The following is a 16208-nucleotide window of genomic DNA, read 5'->3' on the forward strand; positions in this document are numbered from 1 at the left end:
ATTTTTACACCTGAAACCCGGGAATTTTCCTGACGTATGGCAAGCTTATCCCCAGATAAGTTAAGCAAACTGCATAAACTGTAAACACAGCCCTTTTTTCATATTTATAATCCAACAACAAAGTTAGGTTTTTGCTCAGACTAAGGTATGCATATTTTATATATGCTGTCTTGAATAGGAAATCATCCAGAGACAGATCTTAGTAGCTTTCAGTACCAGCTATGAGAAAAGTGAGAGGTTGTTTCTGTTTTAAATACTTGATATGTGCTTCCGTTTATGATGCCTGGGGACATATGAATATGAATATACATTGACACACACAGTGCTTGTCAGTGCTGCTGCTAAGTCACTTTCTCTTCTGTTTGTTTGCCTCCAAAAACTTTTGCAGTGTGCAAAAGTGAGTAACTATTTTACTGCCTCCAAAGTATCTCCAACTTTAAATATTTGCTTGGAGGTTGTGATTTACCCATTGACTGCTGAACATAATTAAGCATTCCCCAATTCTGATCCTATTACATTGTGGCGACGTTTTCCAACCGCACCGACATCACACACCTGCCTTATGGGACTTTTGGTTCTGGTTGCTCCGTCTTCTTAAATCAAAGTTCCCACTCATAATGCAGAATAATGAGATATTATCATTAAACAACCATTTGCTAAACCACATGCAACTACTCTGCTGCGTAGCAGCTACAGAAGAATCTGCAGACGTCGTTTCCTTGCACGTGTGGGGAAAAGATAGTTGCAAGCAATTTCACATAGGGATCAATATTCCCTGGCAACAGAGGAAATATATCTCATTTATATCCCAAATCCTTTGTAAAATACATCTTAAAAACCTATCACAAATAGGATGATAACTTCCTCCAGAAAAGCAAGAGCAAACTGTGCCAAATGTAAATCAAGTGCACTTGAGTGTATCTTCTCAACATATGATTTACCTTCTCATGGAAATATTATCACGTAAGTGGAATTCCACACACACAAAAATGACAGGATTATTCTGTCTTCTTTATGCAACAGCACACAAACACACACATGCAGAGATGAATTCTCAAAGTGAACTGCTCAATTTCCTTCTAAAGATGCCAGCTACCATAAACCGATGGAAACAAATGTACCCAAGAAAGCATAGGTCACATTGCAAATTGAACTTTTCTCATCTTTCTGCATCCTTTTCCTATCATCCAGTTCAGATCCCATCATTTTCCTAGGCCACTTGTGTTCACAATTCCTCCCTGATGATAAGATTTTGCTGGAAAATTACCCCCCCTCCCCAGTTGAGCCCTATACTCCCTGCCCAGCAGGGCAGGGATGAGGGGGTGGAGCTTGTAGCCTTAATATGTTGTTTGACTCCAACTCCTATCAGCCCAAGCCAATATAGTCAGTGGATAAGAATGGTGGGTCCAACAACATCTGGAGGGCCACAGGCTCCCATCTCTGCAAGTGGAGCTGCTGAGCTATGTCCAAGATGCTCTCAAATGAAAGGCTCATACTTGGTCCTAGCAGTCGCTATGGTGACTGCATCACTGCCAACAGAGGTTGCTGATTTGCGTGGCTCAGTGGGCTTAATCCTCCCTGGAGACACTTCTCAGGGATTGATCCAAATGTTGCTGTTACTGGTCACAACACCAAGGAGGCCAGGTTTGAATGTGATTTTTGCTGGAGTGTTGGAATTCCTCTTTTTTCCCTTGTGATAAAAAACAAAACAAAAACAAGACCAGATCTTGAAGCAGCAGACTTTCCATTTCCTCCAAGCCCAATTTTACAAATCTTCCAAGATTCCATCATTGACACTTCACAGAACTCATTCACTAGAAGCTATATTCTTTATTATTATGTTTACACTTGGTCCATTTACCTCAAATGATAACAGCATTTTTACCTTTAGGGAAATGTAGTACAGATCAGATGCACTATTGTAATTTGTCACATATCTTCTTTACACACATTGCTATAAACAAGGCTACTGGCTACCTTTATTTTATTAACATGAATGAAAACTTGCAAATATTTTGTTGTGGTTGTTCTCTCTGCATTTGTATTTGCTGTGGTGCACCCCCCCCCCCTTTTACCTGATTTTATTGCTTTTTTGATTTTTTTATAGAAGCTGTTGAGAGAGTTTTTACCTAAGGAATGGCAAATAAACTCTCTAAACAAACAAACAAATAACATTTAAACTCAAAGGATGGCATTTTTTTCTTCAAAGACAACTCTTGTCATGCTATCAGATAATAATAATAAAACATGCATTAGATGGAGAAGAGCAATAAAAAATGTTACATTCTTCTGCACTCTCTTTGCTTGCAAGAAATTGTATTTTTAATACATAACAAAGGCTTACCAATAAGAATGGAAGATTTACGATTTCTAATTATGTGCCTAATAGTTTCTCACCCACGTTAATCTTTCACTGCAACCGTCAAACACAGGTGATCACACATTTCTGTTCTAGTCTTTCATAGAACTTCAGGAAGAAGAAAAAAGTCCCACTAAACTATTTAATGAGAGTTTTAATTGCACTTAAGGCAGATAATTGTAAACCACTGACTCACTGGGGTATTTACAGATAACCCAGTTCTTTCCACTGTATGGTGATTTGTGCAACAACAATAACAATGGAATCTCTGGGGGAAAGTGTTATCTGAAGGCATCCATCACATAATGGATATCAGAATTATCACACTTTCCACTAGGTAAACCATGCTGATGTCAGTTCTACTGAGTGAAGAGAGACAGAGAGAGACAGAGAGAAATTGGCCAAAGGATATAATCACACTATTTGATCTTGATGTCAACTTTAGTGAACAGGGACCTAGCCTTATATTTTGTTTTTGGGGGGATACTCTCCACTGAAATAATTTTATTGTGTTTTCACTTCCAACTCATATATTCACAGACAGAGTGATATATTTCTGGGCCCAAGTCAAGGTGCTGGTTTTGACCCATAAAGTTTTAAACAGTTCAGGACCTCAATACCTTAAAGACCACCTCTCTCTATATGAACCTGGTCCCTTTGTTCATCTTCTAAGGCCCTTTTTTGTGTGTCTCCTCCTTGAGAGGTCCGGAGGGTAGCATCACGAGAATGGTCTTTTTCTACCTGTCCTGAGACCTGCAGGTATAGGGCTATATAAAAATATTAGAACAACAACAACTGTGCATTAATTGGTGCTTTCTATACATACCTGTCATAAGTCTATATTGTCAATGTGCAGCACTGTGGCTGGGTATGTGGTGATACAGTTGTTGTGGATGTAGGGATGTCTGCTTCTGTAGGGACAGTGTATCTTGTTTGTGTGTTCCTGTGCTCTTTACTTGGTGCTGAAAGGGCATAGGATCATAAGTGTAAAGCCAGCACATTTAAGTATAGTACACACCACTTGCCAGTGTAGCAGGGATCTAGAACTGCACAGTCCATTCACCTCCTTTTGAAACCTAGGTAAAGGTAAAGGGACCCCTGACCATGAGGTCCAGTCGTGACTGACTCTGGGGTTGCGGCGCTCATCTTGATTTATTGGCCAAGGGAGCCGGCGTACAGTTTCCGGGTCATGTGGCCAGCATGACTAAGCCGCTTCTGGCGAACCAGAGCAGCGCACGGAAACGCCGTTTACTTTCCTGCCGGAGTGGTACCTATTTATCTACTTGCACTTTGATGTGCTTTTGAACTGCTAGGTTGGCAGGAGCAGGGACCGAGCAACGGGAGCTCACCCCCTCGCGGGGATCCGAACTGCAAACCTTCTGATCGGCAAGTCCTAGGCTCTGTGGTTTTACCCACAGCGCCACCTAGCAGACTTTAAATTGATTAAGTGTGGCTGGATAATACTTTTAGTTTTTCCTCTATTGACTTGGATTGTTGCTGTTTTTTATTGTAAATCTTCAAAAAGATACTAACAATTGGCAGATGAAGATTTTGTCTATGTTTCTGCACTTAGGCAGGAAGAACCAGATATACAAATATAAGATGGGGGACACCTGGCTTACTAGCAGTAGATGTGAAAAGGATCTAGGGTCTTGCTGGACCACAAGCTTAACATGAGTCAACAGTGTGATGCAGCAGCAGCAAAATAAGTTAATGCTATTCTATGCTATATCGACAGAAGTACAGTGTCCAGATCAAGGGATGTATTGTACCACTCTGTTCTGCCTTGGTCAGACCATGCCTGGAGTACTGTGTCCAATTTTGGACGCCACAATTAAGGAAGGATGTCGACAAGCTGGAACATGTGCAGAGGAGGGCAATCAAGATGACTGAAGGTCTGGAAACCAAGCCCTATGAGGAACAGTTGAAGGAGCTGCGTATGTTTAGCCTGGAAAAGAGGAGACTGAGAGGCCATCTTGAAATATCTCAAGGGCTGTAACATGGAAGATAGAGCAAGTTTGTTTTCTCCTGCTCTGGAGGTTAGGACTCGAACCAATGGCTTCAAGTTACAAGAAAAAGGGTTCTGACTAAACATCAGGAAGAACTTTCTGACCGTAAGAGCTGTTCAACAGTGGAACAGACTCCAATGAGAGGTGGTGGGTTCTCCTTCCTTGGAGGTTTATAAGCAGAGGATGGATGGCCATTTCTTGTGGATGCTTTAGTTGAGATTCCTGCATTGCAGGGACTTGGACTAGATGACCCTTGGGGTTCCTTCCAACTCTAAAATTCTATGATTCTCTTATTCTGTTGTACCAGATTGAAGGGGGGTGTTAAAGAAAACCATGTCAAATAGATTAAAAATAGCATAGTAAGTGGCACATTTACATTTTGTATATGATTTTATCTAGCCTCAAAAGAAGTGTTGCTTAGGCATATTGTTCCTATTTATGATTGTAGGCTGAGGAAGCTGCAGCTTAGCATATTAATTTGGATGGGCTGTTTTGGACCCACTTTATCCTTATTATTCAATCCCTGAAATGCATCTTCTCTGCTATCAACACCACTTCATTTCCCCCTCCCGACTTCTCCATATTTCATACATTTCCTAATGCGCTTGCATTTCCCTTCTTTGTACTCTCCTCACCTGCCTCCCACATGTCTGATCTTGTATGTCCCCCTGGGCTGCTGTTTCCCACCATGTTCAATTAACACTTTTCAAATAAGAGGCTTTGTGTGTGTGTGTGCAATAATTGATAGGAGGGATCTCAGCAGCCAAAACGAGAGCAAGTGTGAACACAGCAGCCTCCAAATGCTTTCCCTGGCAGAAACAAATTTGAAAGGCCAGTGTAAAAGAGAGAGAGAGAGAGAGAGAGAGAGAGAGAGAGAGAGAGAGAGAACAACCTCACATAACCATTCCCACTAGTATGTCTTTCATGACATCTTTAGCCATAATGCTGGTGATCTAGTTTGTTTCCCAGAATTTTCTGCAGCTTAGTCAACAAGTCCTCACTCTGCAGCAGGAATAGGTAATGCAACTTGCAACCCAGGAGGTCCAGACATCCTCCCCCGTCCCTCCCTAGCCCCTGTTGACTGCCTAGTCCCAAGGACACCCCTTTCCCATAGTATACAACTCAGGGATGGGCAATAACTCTGATTCAGTTCACAGTTTTAAATGGGAATTTACCTAACGCAAACTTTCTCAAACAATATGTGAACTGGAACTCAACCACACTGCCAAGTTCTTACTTTTCTGAATGTTGCGATGAAGGCCTCTAACCCAAGTAAAGAGTACAAAGAGGCATGTGCTGAGTGTGCAGACAAATGTATATCTTCGTGAAAGAGCATACAGTATAAATATGGCTTTGAGTCACAAGAAAGGAGAATTTGACTAGATATCAGGAAGAACTTTCTGATGGTAAGAGCTGTGCGACAATGAAACAGACTCTCACGAGAGGTGGTGGACTTTCCTTCATGGAAGGTTTTTGAGCAGAGGTTGGGTGGCTATCTGTCATGGATGCTTTAACTGAGATTCCTGCTTTGCAGGGGGTTGGGCTTTATGACTCTCAAGGTCCTTTCCAACTCGACAATTCTATCATCCTATTGGGAGAAATATGTTTTGCAAAACATGTATATCAGTGTAAATTGCATTCAAATTTGTATATTGGGGAAATTTGTTCTGATGAATTTTCCTGTGAGCATTCTTAAAAAACATACACAAACAGATGAGAAAATTGAAGAATGGAATAAGGAGAAATGGAGATCAATCACAAATGACAGATTTGCCAGGCTCAGTTGTGTTTTCCTGCACCAGCGTAGAAGCAACAACAAAAAAGCTCTTTAATCATGTTGTCCCCAAGTTTGGGAGATCCTCTTCAAGTGAAGCACCTAAGGGCTAGAAAATCCAAAAGAGATTGAATAAGATTGTAGCGAAATCATATTTTTATATGGTAAAGTTTATTATAAGGATTTGATATCATTTCAAGCAAGTGATGTACTAACTGTGAACTAAACTGACTTGTGCTCCTGCAGGGAGTTAGTGGGATACATTGCTGACTAAGAAGCAGCAAAGTATCAGTTAAACTCTGTGATTGTAGCCTATTGCCAACATGGGATTGGCTAAGCTTGGGGAGGTTTATCGCTTTCTATTCAGAATCAAAAGGGTTGTTGCTTTTTAATTGGTCAGCTCATGCACCAATGAGCTGACTTAATAGCTCATAATTATAAACCAATAAGAGTGTGGAATTTCATTCAAATCATGGTGATTTTGTTGTTGTTGTTTAGTCGTTTAGTCGTGTCCGACTCTTCGTGACCCCATGGACCAGAGCACGCCAGGCACTCCTGTCTTCCACCACCTCCCGCAGTTTGGTCAGGCCCATGGTGATTAGGCGTAAATTAATGACTGGGTCCAGTGCTAGTCAGAAGAGAGTAGCAGAAGACAACTTGAGAGACTAAGAAAGAAGCTCCAGAGATGTTTAGGAGCTGAAGAGAGCCAAGAGCACTGAAGGAGGTTGGCATCTGAAGGGAAGCTGAAGATCCATCTCAGGAGCTGATATCACCTGGGGTAAAGAGTTAAATGGGTTCTGCTAAGCAGAGAGCAAGGTTGTGTTGCAATTTTCAAGGAAGCGCAAATGGCAGGTAGCTGTTATGAACCTCAGCCAACAGTCATTGCTGGACCAAATTGATGGATCCTAGAAGTTTGAAGGTCTCTAGAGTGAAGGAAGTTAGGCCCAAGGACAACTGATGCCTTATTTGATTTATCAGCTTTCAGAATTCTCCCAAGTATTTGATTTGCTTTATAATTTATATTTTGAACTTCCCTCAGTTAGAGCTGATTCAGCCACATTGTAATAGCTGTGAAAGGGGCACTCAGAAGTTAGCGCTGAACCAAAATGCCTCTCCCATGGAACATCTATATGGGATTTTGCACTTCTTCTAATACTGTAATGTGATTCTTGGGCAAAAACAACAGCAGCAGCAACAACAAAATAAGATAAGAAGTGACATGGAGCATCCATCCCTATCCCAGCAGCTGCAGTACTGCTCTTACTCTGATTGACTTTATGATTCTGCTGTGTGATCTTGGAAAAGGAGAGCTGGGAGTGATGGTTGCTTCATCATCCCAGATTCCCCTCCAATCCTGCTCAAAATAGCTTGCATGAGGAATTCCAGCACAGCCCTGTCAATGATGAAAGTGTTGTTCCTTGGTGGTGATTCATGGGGATGAGGTGGCGGAAAAATGACAGGTGGCACTTGTTTTAATGGATGACTCATATGATACATACTCTTCCGTCCATCTCTTACAATAGACCATCTCACCTTTTCTAAAGATATATCTTGTGTATAGATTTCTGTCACTGCAACGGCTCTGCAGTGCAGCCTATTGCTCCTTGCTGACCAGGACTGTGCCAAACTGCTGCAGTCTGAATCGGTGTGGTCAAGGTTAAAGGAAGGATTTGTCTTAGAGATAAATGTTGTCATTAAATATTCCCCTAAGCCTTTTCAGTCACCTTCACAATTCTTTGAACCTGTGAAATATGTTTTTTCTTAGGGGTGGGGTTGGATTTCACAAATACAAGCAATGATTGGCCCAGACTACCAGGCATCTGCTTATGGTGAGATCACAGAATGAGGTCAAAGGATGTTCCTTGTCTTGGGATATTAGTGAAATCAAGTTCAGCATCCTGACACTTTTCTTACATTATCTCTCACCTTCCACTACTAGTGATAAATGTATGGCATTTAACAGCCATTTGAACTGAGTGATATAGCTACTTTTCTTTTTCGTGGGAAATGGTGTCACACCCTGGGAGAGAGAGAGAGAGAGAGAGAGAGAGAGAGAGAGAGAGAGCGCATTTACAAAATAGATGCTAATCTCCAAGGGCAGAAAAAGTTTATGAGGGGCTACTGCAGAAGCTATCAAATACCCATTGTTTAAATATTGTAACTGGGCTATTTCTAACACAAATCAGTTGTATTTAAAACATTTTTGAAAAGTGTGTCTTCTACAGATATCACAGGGAGCGATCCAAACCCAAGTTCTTGCAGGATGAGTATGGTAGGATCTAGCAGATCTCTGCCTCAGCTGGTCAATTCCCAGTGCAGACAGACTATGTTGGGGTGAGCCCTCTATCCTGGTTCAGCTGACTGAATACACACACCACTCTTAGCCACTTTGCAACCATGAGGAAAGCTGATGTTTTGGGGGATCCTGGGCATACTGCTGTTGGTGATCCTTGTGCAGGTGTCCTTAGTGTCAGCCACCCATTAGGCCACAGTTTAGTAGATTGCAGGCAAGCTGGCTGCTGGCTGCCCACAGGTAAAAGGTAAAGGACCCCTGGATGGTTAAGTCCAGTCAAAGACGACTATGGAGTTGTGGCACTCATCTCTCTTGTAGGCCGAGGGAGTCAGCGTTTGTCCACAGACAGCTTTCTGGGTCATGCAGCCAGCATGACTAAACTGCTTCTGGCAAAACAGAACACCATGACGGAAACCAAAGCACACAGAAACACTGTTTACCTTCCCACTGGAGTGGTACCTATTTATCTACTTGCACTGGCGTGCTTTCGAACTGCTAGGTTGGCAGGAGATGGGACAGAGTAATGGGAGCTCATTCCGTCATGGGGATTTGAACTGCTGACCTTCTGATCAGCAAGCTCAAGAGGCTCAGTGGTTTAGAGCACAGCGCCACCCAGAAAAGCTCCAAGCCTGTATCTGAAGTTACCAAGACCATTTTAAATATGCCATGCTTACCCCCCCCCCCCAACAATTGGAATGCTATAATGAAATGTCACTGCCAGAAAGTTCAAGTGCACAGGACAGTTAGTCTCACCAGTCTTGTAGTGTGGCTTACAATGCTGCCCCCACCCTGGTGTTTTAAGCATGCTGGGAGTGTTAGTGTTTCATACTTGGACCTGGGAAACCAGGCTTCAAATCCCTTGTCAGCCATAAAGCTCACTAGGTGACTGGTCTAACCTACCTCACAGGGTTTGTGTCAGGATAAAAGCAGGAAGAGGACAACCACATATCTGGGAGGCAAGGTGGTATATAAATGTAAGATTAATGGTACGACAGTGCTGTTGGTCTACATACAAATTGCCAAAATAAGAGAGGAAAGTGGATAACAATTTGCATCAAAGTTACATATGGCAATTTTCGATATACAGACATAAACTTAGAAATCTGTACTTAAAAATGGAAAGCATAATGGTGGTGGTCAACAAAAGAGGTTTAAAGACTCTCTCAAGGAAAATCTAAAAGAAAAAGTAGTATAAACACTGACAACTGGGAAACACTGGCCTGCGAGTGCTCCAATTGAAGAATAGCCTTTACCAAAAGTGTCATGGGCTTTGAAGACACTCAAACTCAGGACAAAATGGAGAAATGTGCTAAGAGGAAGGCACACTTGGCAAACCCTCACCGTGATCAACCCCCACCCGGAAACCTATGTCCCCACTGTGGAAGTCTGTGTGGATCCAGAATTGGCCTCCACAGTCACTTACGGACTCATTGTTAAAACCGTGTTTATGGAAGACAATCTTACTCGGCTACAAGTGATTGCCAAATAAGAAGATGTTTTAAACCATAATGAGGTAAGCAAATTGTAAAACCATTGCTGGGCATCTTCAAGACCCCTGCTCTCCCCTTACATTTAAACCAGACTTGGACTGGAAAACTCTCAAATAGAGGGCACCATCAAATAGAGGATGGTCCTCTGACAGCCCTTTGACACAGAAGACTGCCCTCTGCAAAGTAGGGCATGTGACCACCACCTACAGTGCTGGCAAAGTCAGTAGTAGGTGCAGAGCTCTGCTCAGTTGCCTGCCAATGTTGTGCCATTTTGCTTGCTCAGTTCCTGCCAGCTTTCCCCATGGGCAGCAGGAAGAACTGAGGTGGGAGATATGTTCCTCTCAGAGGCAACAGCAATAGTGTTGGCTACAGGCTTGCACAGTTCAGTCTCTGGCTAAAAAAAGAGAAATTAATTCCTACATGTGCCTGTCCATAGTACATAAATTTATTCTCCAATCAATGCCAGGCAATGTCTCATTAATGCTACTGGAAGTTTCATGAATAAATCCTTCATTTATCAGTGATGGAAGAGATTTTTCATTATTGAACAGGATGTATCCAAGTATCATACAACCACATTAAAAAAACAAAAAACGGGAGGAATCTTTGTTTATTTCTTGTTTCGCTTTCCGTGAATCATAATGAATGTTCAGGTACACTAAATCACTCAGAAAGGTCACCAAGATTGATGAACATGTTTGACAAATGTTGGCATATTATCTGTCGTCTTTCTCAATGACAAAGCAAATCCTTTTCTCACATGCTCCTGCTTGCAAATTCCCTGGCATTCCTTTCAAATTACTCTAAAACGGATAATCTTGGGGGTGAAAACTAAGAAAAATGTGGATTTAACACTGAAGCCTCCAAGGGTCATCTCCAGCAAAATGACAAGCACAAATTCATTAATATTGGCAACAACTCAGGTAATCTGTTGTAGATGCTGAACAGATGCAAATCGGTTACTTTACTCACTTTTGAATCTTTCAGGAGGTGTGCTTGATTTTCAAAGGCAATGCTTTGCAACGCACAAACAGAAAATTACAGTCTGGGTACCACATAAGCAATTTCCTGCATTAAATGAAATTTGCCATGGTGTTATTTGTATGCTGAATACCAAGATATGTTTACTGTCACTAGTGAATATTTGGAACTGAATATTCAGGCTTACCTCCAAGATGTTGTGGACAGTTTGCATGGAACGAGCTGTCCAGGTTATCCTCACATACACCCTGTGAGATGATTAAGGCTGAGGCAGAATGGTGGCAAGGTCAGAGTTGTGTGGCTCCAGTGGCAGGAGAGACAGATTATCATCAGCCTCACCACTGCCATGCCCCAACACTCTGCTAGTAAGTGGCTAGTGGTGTTAGGAGGGCATATTCAAGAACTACTCCGCCATGTTGGCTGCTCCTGCCTCCAAGGTGCGAAATTCTGTATTCCTATCTAATTCTAGAATTTATTCCTAAATTTGCATCGCTAAACATAGCATATGCAAATCTGTGCCCTCTTCTGTAGTCTTTCCCCCCCATGTGTGTGTGACAATTCCTTTGGGGGGGGGGCAATGTCGTCACTTTACATCACCCACAGTTGCAAATACCATCCAACAGTTATGTACTGTGCCTTCCTTGTCACACCAAAAAACAAGAGATTTAGTAGGTCGCATGGTGTGCAGCCCTGACTTGTAGGGGCTAATCAAATAATATATGTTGCATTCAGGACAACATACTGTATAACTCCACAAATAATAATAATAATAATAATAATAATAATAATAATAATAATAATTTAAGAAGGCTGGTGGTTTCCCCAGCCACTCTCGGCGGCTTCCAACAGAATATTAAAATACAACAATCTATTAAACATTAAAAGCTTCCCTAAGCAGGGCTGCCTTCAGATGTCTTCTAAAAGTCTGGTAGTTGTTTTTCTCTTTGATATCTGGTGGGAGGGCATTCCACAGTGAGGGCGCCACTACCGAGAAAGCCCTCTGCCTGGTTCCCTGTAACTTGGCTTCTTGCAGTGAGGGAACCGCCAGAAGGCCCTTGGAGCTGGACCTCAGTGTCCGGGCAGAACAATGGGGGTGGAGACGCTCCTTCAGGTATACTGGATCAAGGCTGTTTAGGGCTTTAAAGGTCAGCACCAACACTTTGAATTGTGCTCGGAAATGTACTGGGAGCCAGTGTAGGTCTTTCAAGACTGGTGTTATGTGGTCTCAGCGGCCGCTTTTCTGCAAGTACATAGTACTAGTAATGCTGCTGCTGCTGCTGCTGCTGCTACTACTACTACTAATAATAATAATAATAATAATTTTTTCCCCTTATATTCCTTATACCCCACCAGCCAATACTAAACAAAGTTCAAATCACTCTGGGTGCATTAATGCATGTTAGGAAAAATAAGGAGTTTGTCTAGCATGTCATGTTGGGACAATTCATTTCTTTCCCTTTCTATAAAACTGAGATGCCTACGGAAGTGAGCAACAAGGGGGGGGGGTAGGAAAAGTTATGAATTTCTCTGTCTTATTTTCATATATCAGTACCTGGGTTTCCACTAAAGCTGTGAAATATAGGTTTCTATTTCAAATGAAGGAGATTGCATTGTAAAATGGAAGGCATGGTGCTTTGAGAGCTCACAGGACATTGGCATTGTTATGAAAATTGAGGCTGTTGTGCCCAGCATCTGTGAAGTTTTCCCTTTAAGTGCTGCATGCAGAAGAGATATAAATCATTTTAAATAAAACTTAAATCTTTCGGAACTTACTCCATTTACAGTTGATCTGAATCTGTAGACGAACAGAGGAATTATATTCATGTTTGTTCAGCCCTACGATGTTCAGTGAGGTTTGTTCCCGAGGAAGTGCATACAGGATTGCAGCCTAAGATAATGCATCTCATTTGCCAGCTAGTTTATGATTTCAGGACTCAGTGGTCATTTCGGGACAGCCTTGAGGAAGTGAAGTCACATGAGGGTGCAGACTGAGAGAATGCATGCCAGGACATTTCTTAACATATAAGGTCTGGAAAGCTTCATGAATTCTCCTCCAGTGAAGCCTCCCCCAAATACTTTTAATTCTGCTTGGGTCCAGTTTAAATTTGGAATCATAGAATCATAGAATTGTAGAGTTGGAAGGGACCCAGAGGGTCATCTAGTCCAACCCCCTGCAAGGCAGGAATCTCAGCTAAAGCATCCATGACAGATGGCCACCCAACCTCTGCTTAAAAGTCTCCAAGGAAGGAGAGTCCACCACCTCCCATGGGAGACCGTTCCACTGTCGAACATCAGCTTTTCCTGATGTTCAGTCAGAATCTCTTCTGCCCTACCTTCCAGAGCAGGAGAAAACATCCTTACTCCATCTTCCATGTGACAGTGCTCAAGATATTTGAAGATGGCTATCATATCTCCTCTCAGTCTCCTCTTTTCCAGGCTAAACATATGCAGCTCCTTCAACCATTCCTCATAAGCTTGGTTTCCAGACCCTTGATCATCTTGGTTACCCTCCTCAGCATACATTCCAGTTCGTCAACAGCCTTCTTAAATTGTGGCACCCAGAACTGGACACGGTATTCCAGGTATGGTCTGACCAAGGCAGAATAGAATGGTACAATTAATTCCCTTGATCTGGACCAGGCATCCCCAAACTCAGCCCTCCAGCTGTTTTGGGATCACAACTCCCACCATCCCTAGCTAACAGGACAGCTAACAGGACCAGTGGTCAGGGATGATGGGAACTGTAGTCCCAAAACAGCTGGAGGGCCAAGTTTGGGGATGCCTGATCTGGACACTATACTTCTGTTGATTTAACAAATTGCAGATTTAGGTGCTCTATACTCTGTGATATAGGATGTGCCATCCGGTTTTAAGCAAAACCTGTCTCCATATGTAACCTATATGGCATCTCTGCAGACTGCATGTTCCCCAGCCCTGCTGAAGATGCTGGGAATTAAACCGATAATCTTCTGCATGCAAAGTATGTTGCCGCTGAGCCACAGCCCTTTCCTAAGGGGGAAGGAGAAAGCTTGGGGCAAGGGGGATGATACTGAAACAGCAGCAGAGAGGAGATGCAAGAGATATAAATAGCAGTGAAAAAATGATAGGGTTAGTTCTTCAGCTCCGCCCTCCAGCAAATGTTTAGAACATTTTGTATTGTGCACCTTGGATCTCAATATCTTTCCTGTCTTGGATATTTGAAAAAGCTCTAAATTATTCCTGTTTTATGCATCATCAAGTGACACATCAGCATTCCATGTATTACTCATGAGTGCTGAATTGGGAGGGGGAGATGTGCAACACCTTTACTGACAAGTTAAAATGGGGTAGTTTCCTAATTATATACATATTATATAACAGAAATGTACAGAATGGTAAATGTGAATACGGAATATTCTTCCATTTTTCACAGAGCACTTAAAGGGAAATCAGAGGACATTTTTTGTAACCCTACACTGGAAGAACAAGTGAATGTACTGCATGAAAAATACTGTTGATATTTGCTTTTGACTTAACCACCCTTTTCTCTGTAATATCCTGCTGCCACTTGGATATTGCCTTCTGTTACATGCAGAAGGGTACACAATCCCTTGTGCTATTAAAATAAAAGATTTGAGATAGCAAAGGGTAGAGATCTCAGTGTTTAAAGTAGCGGACTAACAATGTGATCTTATGAATTGGCTTTAGCTACAATGGCAGCTTTGTCCTATGGTCTGAAATGCCTGTATCTAAATTCTGACGCGGGTGGCACTGTGGGTTAAAACACAGAGCCTAGGACTTGCCGATCAGAAGGTCAGCGGTTCGAATCCCCGCGACGGGGTGAGCTCCCATTGCTCGGTCCCTGCTCCTGCCCACCTAGCAGTTCGAAAGCGCGTCAAAGTGCAAGTAGATAAATAGGTACCGCTCCAGCGGGAAGGTAAACGGCATTTCCGTGTGCTGCTCTGGTTTGCCAGAAGCGGCTTAGTCATGCTGGCCACATGACCCAAAAGCTGTATGCCAGCTCCCTCAGCCAATAAAGCGACATGAGCGCTGCAACCCCAGAGTCGGTCACAACTGGACCTAATGGTCAGGGGTCCCATTACCCTTTACCTTTACAATGGCAGCTTTGTCCTATGGTCTGAAATGGCTGTATCTAAATTCTGAACCATTTCCTACCAGCTGGACAACTTCAGCTGCCTCTGCCTCTGCCTCTCTCCCCATTCTTACCTTCACATTTGGCTGATGCACTTTGGTGCTAGACTCAATATCGTAAAAATTCCATACAGTGCTAGACTTGGGGGTTAAAGAGGGAACCTGGACTCCATCCCCTGGCAGAAACATCATCTGCTGCAGCAAGGGTAGGAGACAGTCAGTTCCTCTGAAGCAGGCATGAGGAATCTGTGGCTCTCTATTCATTGTTGGAGTCCCAGCTCCCATCAGCCCCAGAGTTTAACAACAACTGAAGGGGCACTAATTTCCTATACTACAGTATCAATGACAGACCCACAATGCACTGCTTCCTAAGGCTTCCAAAGCACTTCCAACACTGACCAGGTGACCACATAACTGTTACATGCTCTATGACGCAGCGTGTGGGAATGGAAGGATTTCACACATACACCTACACACACAGCCATGTGTGTGGATAAGTAGTATTTTTATTTATTTAGCTATTAAATTGTTATACCACCCTTCATCCGTAGATCACAGGGCAGTTCACAGCATTAAAGCACAAAATAAAAACACATACTACCTAATAAAAACAAGAACAAAGCAAACCAATAAATGCCAAGCCCACCCTACCCCCGTACATGGTCTAGCAAATGCAAGGATAAAGAGTGTCTAAAAAGAAGAGGAGGATGTATGCGCTCATTACCGCACGTGTTAACCTTCCCTACCGATTTGCATCGGTAGGAACCCAGTTACTAGTGCAGATATTAATAATGTGCAGCTTGAAGCAATTGGATGCATAAAAATGGACTCCTTATGGAATAAAAGGACCCATAAATATTATTGAAAGCTTTACTAAGCAGAACTTCTTCAAAACAGGTGCAAAAACAATCAATGATACATCCAAATAGTTCCATCAGACATATACTTGTCAAAGCGGAGGTTCATGTTCTCAGAAATATTATATAACTCCAAACAGATTTAGATTCAAAGATCTCTCTCTCCTGACAGCCTCCATCAGCCTGAGGCTGTTTCTTCTGGAGATGCATCATTTACACATCTTTCTCTCACTGCGCCTGGGAGCAAAAGACCAAAGCAACTTCCTTCAAAATGGCAATTTGCAATTGAATACCTTAACCATGTGACCTAAGGT

Source organism: Podarcis cretensis (assembly GCF_951804945.1).
Source record: "Podarcis cretensis genome assembly, chromosome: 3".
Taxonomy (NCBI): Eukaryota; Metazoa; Chordata; class Lepidosauria; order Squamata; family Lacertidae; genus Podarcis; species Podarcis cretensis.